The following is a 9,343-nucleotide window of genomic DNA, read 5'->3' as shown; positions in this document are numbered from 1 at the left end:
GCCATAAAGGTGGTATCATCTGCATATCTGAGCTTATTGACATTTCTCCTGGGAATTTTGATTCCAGCCTGGCATTTCACAAGATGTACTCTTCAAATAAGTAAAATAAACAGGGTGACAATGTACAGCCCTGACATACTTTTTTTCAATTTTGAATCAGCCCATTGTTCCACGTCTGGTTCTAACTGCTGCTTCTTGATCTGCATACCCATTTCTCAGGAGACTGGTAAGGTGATCTGGTATTCCCATCTCTTTGAAGAATTTTCCAAAGTCTGTTGTGACACACACAGTCAAAGGCTTTAGTGTTGTCAGTGAACCAGAAGTAGATGTTTTTCTGGAATTCTCTTCCTTTTTCTATGATCCAACAGATGTTAGCAATCTGTCCTCTGGTACCCCTGCCTTTTTAAAAGGATGTTTAAAAAGGCACATCTGTACATTAAAAAGGCACAAATTGTACATCTGGATGTTCTCGGTTCACATACTGCTGAAGCCTAGCTTGAAAGATTTTGAGCATCACCTTGCTAGCATGTGAAATGAGCTCACTTGTATGGTAGTTTGAACATTCTTTGGCATTGCCTTTCTTTCGGGTTGGGATGACAACTGACCTTTTCTAGTCCTGTGTCGATTGCTGAATTTTCCAGATTTGCTGGCATATTGAGTGCAGCACTTTAACAGCACCATCTTTTAGGATTTGAAATAGCTCAGCTGGAATTCCATCACCTCCACTAGCTTTGTCCTTTAGTAATGCTTCCTGAGGCCCACTTGACTATACACTCCAGAATGTCTGGTTCTAGGTGAGTGACCACACCATTGTGGTTATCCAGGTCATTAAGGCATTTTTGGTATAGTTCTTTTGTGTATTCTTGCCACCTCTTCTTAATCTCTTCTGCTTCTTTTAGGTCCTGGCTGTTTCTGTGCTTTATAGTGCTCACCTTTGCATGAAATGTTCCTTTGGTATCTCCAGTTTTCTTGAGGAGATCTCTAGTCTTTCCCATCCTTTATTTTCCTCTCTTTCTTTGCATTGTTCACTAAGAAAGCTTTTTTTATCTCTCCTTGCTATTCTTTGGACCTCTGCATTCACTTGGGTATGTCTTTCCCTTTCTCTTTTGCTTTTCTCTTCTTTTCTCAGCTATTTGTAAGGCTTCCTCAGACAGGCACTTTGCCTTCTTGCATTTCTTTTTCTTTGGGATGGTTTTGGTCATTGTGTCCTGTACAGTGTTATGAACCTCCATCCATAATTCTTCAGGCAGTCTGCCTACTAGATCCAAATGCTTGAATCTATTTGTCACCTCCACTGTATAATCATTAAGGGATTTGATTTAGGTCATACCTGAATGGTCTAGTGGTCTTCCCTACTTTCTTCAGTTTAAGCCAGAATTTTGCAATAAGCAGTTCATGATCTGAGCCACCGTCAGCTCCTGTGTTGAGCTTCTGACTGTGTTGAGCTTCTCCTTCTTTGGCTGCAAAGAACATAATTAGTCTGATTTTGGTATTGACCAGCTGGTGATGTCCATGTGTAGAATTGTCATCTCTTGTATTGTTGGAAGAGAGTGTTTACTGTAACCAGTGTGTTCTCTTGGCAAAACTCTGTTAGCTTTTGCTGTACTTCATTTCGTACTCTAAGGCCAAACTTGCCTGTTATTCCAGGTATCTCTTGACTTCCTACTTTTGCATTCCAATCCCCTATGATGAAAAGAATATATTTTTTTGGTGTTAGTTCTAGAAGGTCTTATTGGTCTTCATAGAATCATTCAACTATAGATTCTTTGGCATTAATGGTTGGGGCATAGATTTGGATTACTGTGATGTTGAATGGGTTTGTCTTGGAAACAAACTGAGATCATTTTGTCATTTTTTGAGATTATACCCAACTACTGCATTTTGGACTCTTTTGTTGACTGTGAGGGCTACTCCATTTCTTATAAGGTATTCTTGCCCACAGTAGTAGGTATAATGATCATCTGAATTTAATTCACCCATTCCTGTCTATTTTAGTTCACTGATTCCTAATATATTGATGTTGACTCTTGCCATCTCCTGCTTGACCATATCCAATTTCTCTTAGATTCATGGACCTAACATTCCATGTTCCTATGCAGCGTTGTTCTTTATAGCATCAGACTTTACTTTCATCACCACACACATCCACAACTGAGCATCATTTCCGCTTTGGCCTAGCCTTTTCATTCTTTGTGGAGCTATGTCTCCATTCTTCCCCAGCAGCATATTGGACACCTACTGACCTAGGAGGCACTTCTTTCAGTGTCATGTCTTTTTTGCTTTTTCATACTGTTCATGGGGTTCTCAGAGCAAGAATACGGGAGTGGTTTGCCATTCCCTTCTCCAGTAGACCACGTTTTGTCAGAATTTTCCACCATGACCTGTCCATCTTGGGCGGCCCTGCACAACATAGCTCATAGCTTCATTGAGTTACACAAGGCAGTTATCCATGTGATCATTTTGGTTAGCTTCCTGCAAGTGTGGTTTTTGTTCTGGATGCTGTGGGATTGTACTTCTTGCTTCTGTCTGCCCTCTGATGGATGAGGATAAGAGGCTTGTGCATGCTTCCTAATGGGAAGGACTGGCTGTGGGGAAAACTGGGTCTTGCTCTGGTGGACAGAGCCATGCTCAGTAAATCTTTTATCCAGTTGTCTGCTGATGGGTGGAGCTGTGCTCTCTGTTAGTCGTTTCGCCTGAGACAACCCAGTCCTAGAGTCTGCAGGCCCTGTGGTAGATAATGGTGACCTCCGAGAAGACTTATGCCAATACGCACCTCCCAGGACTGCTGCTGCCTGTCCCCCTGTCTATGCGGCAGACCACTGCTGACCCATGCCTCCTTGGGAGACCCTCAAACAGACAGGCAGATCTGGCTCAGTCTCTTGTGAGATCACATTAGTGGTATCCCACTAAGCATCTCCTGTTCTTATTCATCCATTTTTCTGTCTTGTCAGAAATTTTAGTTTTAATGCAAATTTCCTTGATGGCAGCCACCTCTTTCAGTTTGAAATTACTGTTAGCCATCATCATTAAAATTGCTAATGAGAATGCTTATGGCATAGGGTTTAAGATGGATCCCTTGAGATGATCTTCAGTGCCCACATCCCTGTTAGCTGTGATAATACAATGGAAATAAGGAAACACTGAAAAGATGAAGATAAAAAATTTTTTTGAAAAGGGAAAGAGGCCATAATGTCAGAGAAATCTAGAGAGTCAAATATACAGAAAGAAAGATACAGATGAATAATATGACTAAATGGGAAGATGTGGGAACAGGGGGAAAGTATGTGATCAAGAGAGAAACATATGGCAAATAAAGTTCAGTAAGTAGATAAAAGTTCAATATATACAGCAAGACTTACTTAAAACTGGCACAACAGATTTCCATTATTCTCAATGCTTGTTTTAAGATATACTTCTAAGGTAATTTTTAAAATTTACCATTGGCTAGAGGAGAACATAGGCAAAACACTCTCTGACATACATCACAGCAGGATCCTCTATGACCCACCTCCCAGAATATTGGAAATAAAAGCAAAAATAAACAAATGGGACCTAATTAACCTTAAAAGCTTCTGCACATCAAAGGAAACTATTAGCAAGGTGAAAAGACAGCCTTCAGAATGGGAGAAAATAATAGCAAATGAAGCAACTGACAATTAATCTCAAAAATATACAAGCAACTCCTACAGCTCAACTCCAGAAAAATAAATGACCCAATCAAAAAATGGGCCAAAGAACTAAATAGACATTTCTCCAAAGAAGACATACAGATGGCTAACAAACACATGAAAAGATGCTCAACATCACTCATTATCAGAGAAATGCAAATCAAAACCACTATGAGGTACCATTTCACACCAGTCAGAATGGCTGCGATCCAAAAGTCTACAAATAATAAATGCTGGAGAGGGTGTGGAGAAAAGGGAACCCTCTTACACTGTTGGTGGGAATGCAAACTAGTACAGCCACTATGGAGAACAGTGTGGAGATTCCTTAAAAAACTGGAAATAGAACTGCCTTATGATCCAGCAATCCCACTGCTGGGCATACACACTGAGGAAACCAGAATTGAAAGAGACGCGTGTACCCCAATGTTCATAGCAGCACTGTTTATAATAGCCAGGACATGGAAGCAACCTAGATGTCCATCAGCAGATGAATGGATAAGAAAGCAGTGGTACATATACACAATGGAGTATTACTCAGCCATTAAAAAGAATACATTTGAATCAGTTCTAATGAGGTGGATGAAACTGGAGCCGATTATACAGAGTGAAGTAAGCCAGAAGGAAAAACACCAATACAGTATACTAACGCATATATATGGAATTTAGAAAGATGGTAACAATAACCCTGTGTACGAGACAGCAAAAGAGACAGTGATGTATAGAACAGTCTTATGGACTCTGAGGGAGAGGGAGAGGGTGGGAAGATTTGGGAGAATAGCATTGAAACATGTAAAATATCATGTATGAAACGAGATGCCAGTCTAGGTTCGATGCACGATACTAGATGCTTGGGGCTAGTGCACTGGGATGACCCAGAGGGATGGTATGGGGAGGGAGGAGGGAGGAGGGTTCAGGATGGGGAACACATGTATACCTGTGGTGGATTCATTTTGATATTTGGCAAAACTAATACAATTATGTAAAGTTTAAAAATAAAATAAAATTAAAAAAAATAAAAAAAATAAAATTTACCATTGGCATTTAAAATTCTCTTCAAAGGTTAATCTACTTTTTTATATGGAGAAAAATCAATAACATTTATATTTGATTTTGGCTAACATATAGAAACTTAGATTTTGCATTTAGTAGAACTGCAGTATGAAATGCAAGAGTAAGCAGAGCTTTGAGATCCAGGTAGACTTGAATTCAAATCTTGTTTTTTCCATTTACTACTTGTTAATTCCAAAAGAACCACTGAATTTTCTTGCCTCGTAGGCAGAATGGAGCTAAAATTAAAAATGTTCAAGTCTATAATAAAGTTTGGAAATTATAACTGCTAAAGTGTATTTCAGGTAGTGTACATAAAATATATCAAAGCTATTTTTATTAAGTCATGTACTCCCATTAGTCATTGATATAATAAGTAATATTTCTTGTTTGGATTCCTCGCATTTCATTTAACAAGTCTTGTATATTTTCTTATTTTTGTGTGCTTGGTATTGTGTCATTAAATGTGAAATTTTAATATTCAAAACCAATCCATACAAAATAACTCTAAAATTTAATATAATTATTTCCTATTTGCAACCAGAATTCATATTGTTTTGCTAATGGGTATCACCTTAACCAAGTAATCAAGTTAAAATCACTAATGAGAAAATCTTCTCAGTGTGTGTCCCTAATGCAATGCACCAAAGACACAGCATCACTTATTACACATTCTTGCCAATGATACATACTTTGATCTCATAATGAGGAAACTTCAAAGAAATGCAAATTGGAGGATATTCTGTAAAAACAAATAGACTGTATTTTTAAAAAACATTTAAGAGGAAGGCTGGGCAACTTTCCAGATTAATGGAGATTGAAACCATTAATTGAAACCATTAACACACTGAAACCATGCTCACAGAAAACTAGTCAATCTAATCACACTAGGACCACAGCCTTGTCTAACTCAATGAAACTAAGCCATGCCCATGGGACAACCCAAGACCGGCAGGTCATTGTGGAGAGATCTGACAGAATGTGGTCCACTGGAGAAGGGAATGGCAAACCACTTCAGTATTCTTGCCTTGAGAACCCCATGAACAGTATGAAAAGGCAAAATGATAGGATACTGAAAGAGAAACTCCCCAGGTCAGTAGGTGCTCAATATGCTACTGGAGATCAGTGGAGAAATAACTCCAGAAAGAATGAAGGGATGGAGCCAAAGCAAAAAGAATACCCAGCTGTGGATGTGACTGGTGATAGAAGCAAGGTCCGAAGCTGTAAACAGCAATATTGCATAGGAACCTGGAATGTCAGGTCCATGAATCAAGGCAAATTGGAAGTGGTCAAACAAGAGATGGCAAGAGTGAATGTCGACATTCTAGGAATCAGCGAACTGAAACGGACTGGAATGGGTGAATTTAACTCAGATGACCATTATATCTACTACTGCGGGCAGGAATCCCTCAGAAGAAATGGCGTGGCCATCATGGTCAACAAAAGAGTCCAAAATGCAGTACTTGGATGCAATCTCAAAAACGACAGAATGATCTCTGATCGTTTCCAGGGCAAACCATTCAATATCACAGTAATTGAAGTCTATGCCCCAACCAGTAACACTGAAGAAGCTGAAGTTGAACGGTTCTATGAAGACCTACAAGACTTTTTAGAACTAACACCCAAAAAAGATGTCCTTTTCATTATAGGGGACTGGAATGCAAAAGAAGGAAGTCAAGAAACACCTGGAGTAACAGGCAAATTTGGCCTTGGAATACGGAATGAAGCAGGGCAAACTCTAATAGAGTTTTGCCAAGAAAATGCACTGGTCATAACAAAACCCTCTTCCAACAACACAAGAGAAGACTCTATACATGGACATCACCAGATGGTCAACACCGAAATCAGATTGATTATATTCTTTGTAGCCAAAGATGGAGAAGCGTTATACAGTCAGCAAAAACAAGACCAGGAGCTGACTGTGGCTCAGACCATGAACTCCTCATTGCCAAATTCAGACTTAAATTGAAGAAAGTAGGGAAAACTACTAGACCATTCAGGTATGACCTAAATCAAATCCCTTCTGATTATAAAGTGGAAGTGAGAAATAGATTTAAGGGCCTAGATCCGATAGATAGAGTGCCTGATGAGCTATGGAATGAGGTTCGTGACATTGTACAGGAGACAGGGATCAAGACCATCCCCATGGAAAAGAAATGCAAAAAAGCAAAATGGCTGTCTGGGGAGGCCTTACAAATAGCTGTGAAAAGAAGAGAAGGGAAAAGCAAAGGAGAAAAGGAAAGATATAAACATCCGAATGCAGAATTCCAAAGAATAGCAAGAAGAGATAAGAAAGCTTTCTTCAGCGGTCAATGCAAAGAAATAGAGGAAAACAACAGAATGGGAAAGACTAGAGATCTCTTCAAGAAAATTAGAGATACCAAGGGAACATTTCATGCAAAGATGGGCACGATAAAGGACAGAAATGGTATGGACCTAACAGAAGCAGAAGATATTAAGAAGATGTGGCAAGAATACACAGAACTGTACAAAAAAGATCTTCACGACCCAGATAATCACGATGGTGTGATCACTGACCTAGAGCCAGACATCCTGGAATGTGAAGTCAAGTGGGCCTTAGAAAGCATCACTTCGAACAAAGCTAGTGGAGGTGATGGAATTCCAGTTGAGCTCTTTCAAATCCTGAAAGATGATGCTGTGAAAGTGCTGCACTCAATATGCCAGCAAATTTGAAAAACTCAGCAGTGGCCACAGGACTGGAAAAGGTCAGTTTTCATTCCAATCCCAAAGAAAGGCAATGCCAAAGAATGCTCAAACTACCGCACAATTGCACTCATCTCACACGCTAGTAAAGTAATGCTCAAAATTCTCAAGCCAGGCTTCAGCAATATGTGAACTGTGAACTTCCTGATGTTCAAGCAGATTTTAGAAAAGGCAGAGGAACCAGAGATCAAATTGCCAACATCCTCTGGATCATGGAAAAAGCAAGAGAGTTCCAGAAAAGCATCTATTTCTGCTTTATTGACTATGCCAAAGCCTTTGACTGTGTGGATCACAACAGACTGTGGAAAATTCTGAAAGAGATGGGAATACCAGACCACCTGGCCTGCCTCTTGAGAAATCTGTATGCAGGTCAGGAGCAACAGTTAGAACTGGACATGGAACAACAGACTGGTTCTAAATAGGAAAAGGAGTTCATCAAGGCTGTATATTGTCACCCTGTTTATTTAACTTCTATGCAGAGTAAGTCATGAGAAACGCTGGGCTGGAAGAAACACAAGCTGGAATCAAGATTGCCGGGAAAAATATCAATAACCTCAGATCTGCAGATGATACCACCCTTATGGCAGAAAGTGAAGAGGACTCAAAAGCCTCTTGATGAAAGTGAAAGTGGAGGCTGAAAAAGTTGGCTTAAAGCTCAACATTCAGAAAATGAAGATCATGGTATCCGGTCCCATCACTTCGTGGGAAATAGATGGGGAAACAGTGGAAACAGTGTCAGACTATATTTTTCTGGGCTCCAAAATCACTGCAGATGGTGACTGCAGCCATGAAATTAAAAGACGCTTACTCTTTGGAAGGAAAGTTATGACCAACCTAGATAGCATATTCAAAAGCAGAGACATTACTTTGCCAACAAAGGTTCATCTAGTCGAGGCTATGGTTTTTCCTGTGGTCGTGTATGGATGTGAGAGTTGAACTGTGAAGAAGGCTGAGTGCTGAAGAATTGATGCTTTTGAACTGTGGTGTTGGAGAAGACTGTTGAGAGTCCCTTGGACTGCAAGGAGATCCAACCAGTCCATTCTGAAGGAGATCAGCCCTGGGATTTCTTTGAAAGGAATGATGCTAAAGGTGAAACTCCAGTACTTTGGCCACCTCATGCGAAGAGTTGACTCATTGGAAAAGACTCTGATGCTGGGAGGGATTGGGGGCAGGAGGAGAAGGGGATGACAGAGGATGAGATGGCTGGATGGCATCACTGACTCGATGGAACGTGAGTCTGGGTGAACTCCGGGAGTTGGTGATGAACAGGGAGGCCTGGCGTGCTGCGATTCATGGGGTTTCAAAGAGTCAGACATGACTGAGCGACTGATCTGATCTGATCTGGAGATTGAAAGCTGTAACAACTAAATGCAGTGAGTAATCCTTGATTGGGTTCTCAATTTAGGAGAAAGGTTGCTATAAACATCATTACTGGTGAAGTTTGACTATGGGCAGTATATTAGATAATAATATAATATTGTATTAATCTTGAAATCCCTGAACATGTAAAATAATAACTAGGCAGATAGATAGGCAGAGAAAGAGAGAAAGCAAATGCTAAAGCAAGTGTGACAGACTGATAAAGCTGGTGAAACTGAATGAAAAATATCAGGAATTGTATGTCCTATTTTTGCAGTTCTTATGTAAGTTTTGTAAATTACTTAATACAAAAAAGTTCACAAATTACTTATCTTGTTTTATAGAAAGTAATTGATTTCTTGATGCAACTAGTTAACTTTTTAAATAGAATTTATTTAGAAAAGGCTTACAAGTCCAAATCACAGGTATAGGTCTGCCCTTAGCAATCTACTTGTCATAATTGATGCATTATTCTCATGAATGTACTTAAAAGAAGTAATGAGAGTGATGAATTCTCTCTCATCCTTTTTAATGTGTGGTTCCTC

This window comes from Bos grunniens, chromosome 4 (genome assembly GCF_055505025.1).
Source record: "Bos grunniens cultivar Pamir isolate PY7600 chromosome 4, Bosgru_T2T1.0, whole genome shotgun sequence".
In the NCBI taxonomy this organism is placed as follows: Eukaryota; Metazoa; Chordata; class Mammalia; order Artiodactyla; family Bovidae; genus Bos; species Bos grunniens.
Note: the sequence above shows the minus strand (reverse complement) of the source record.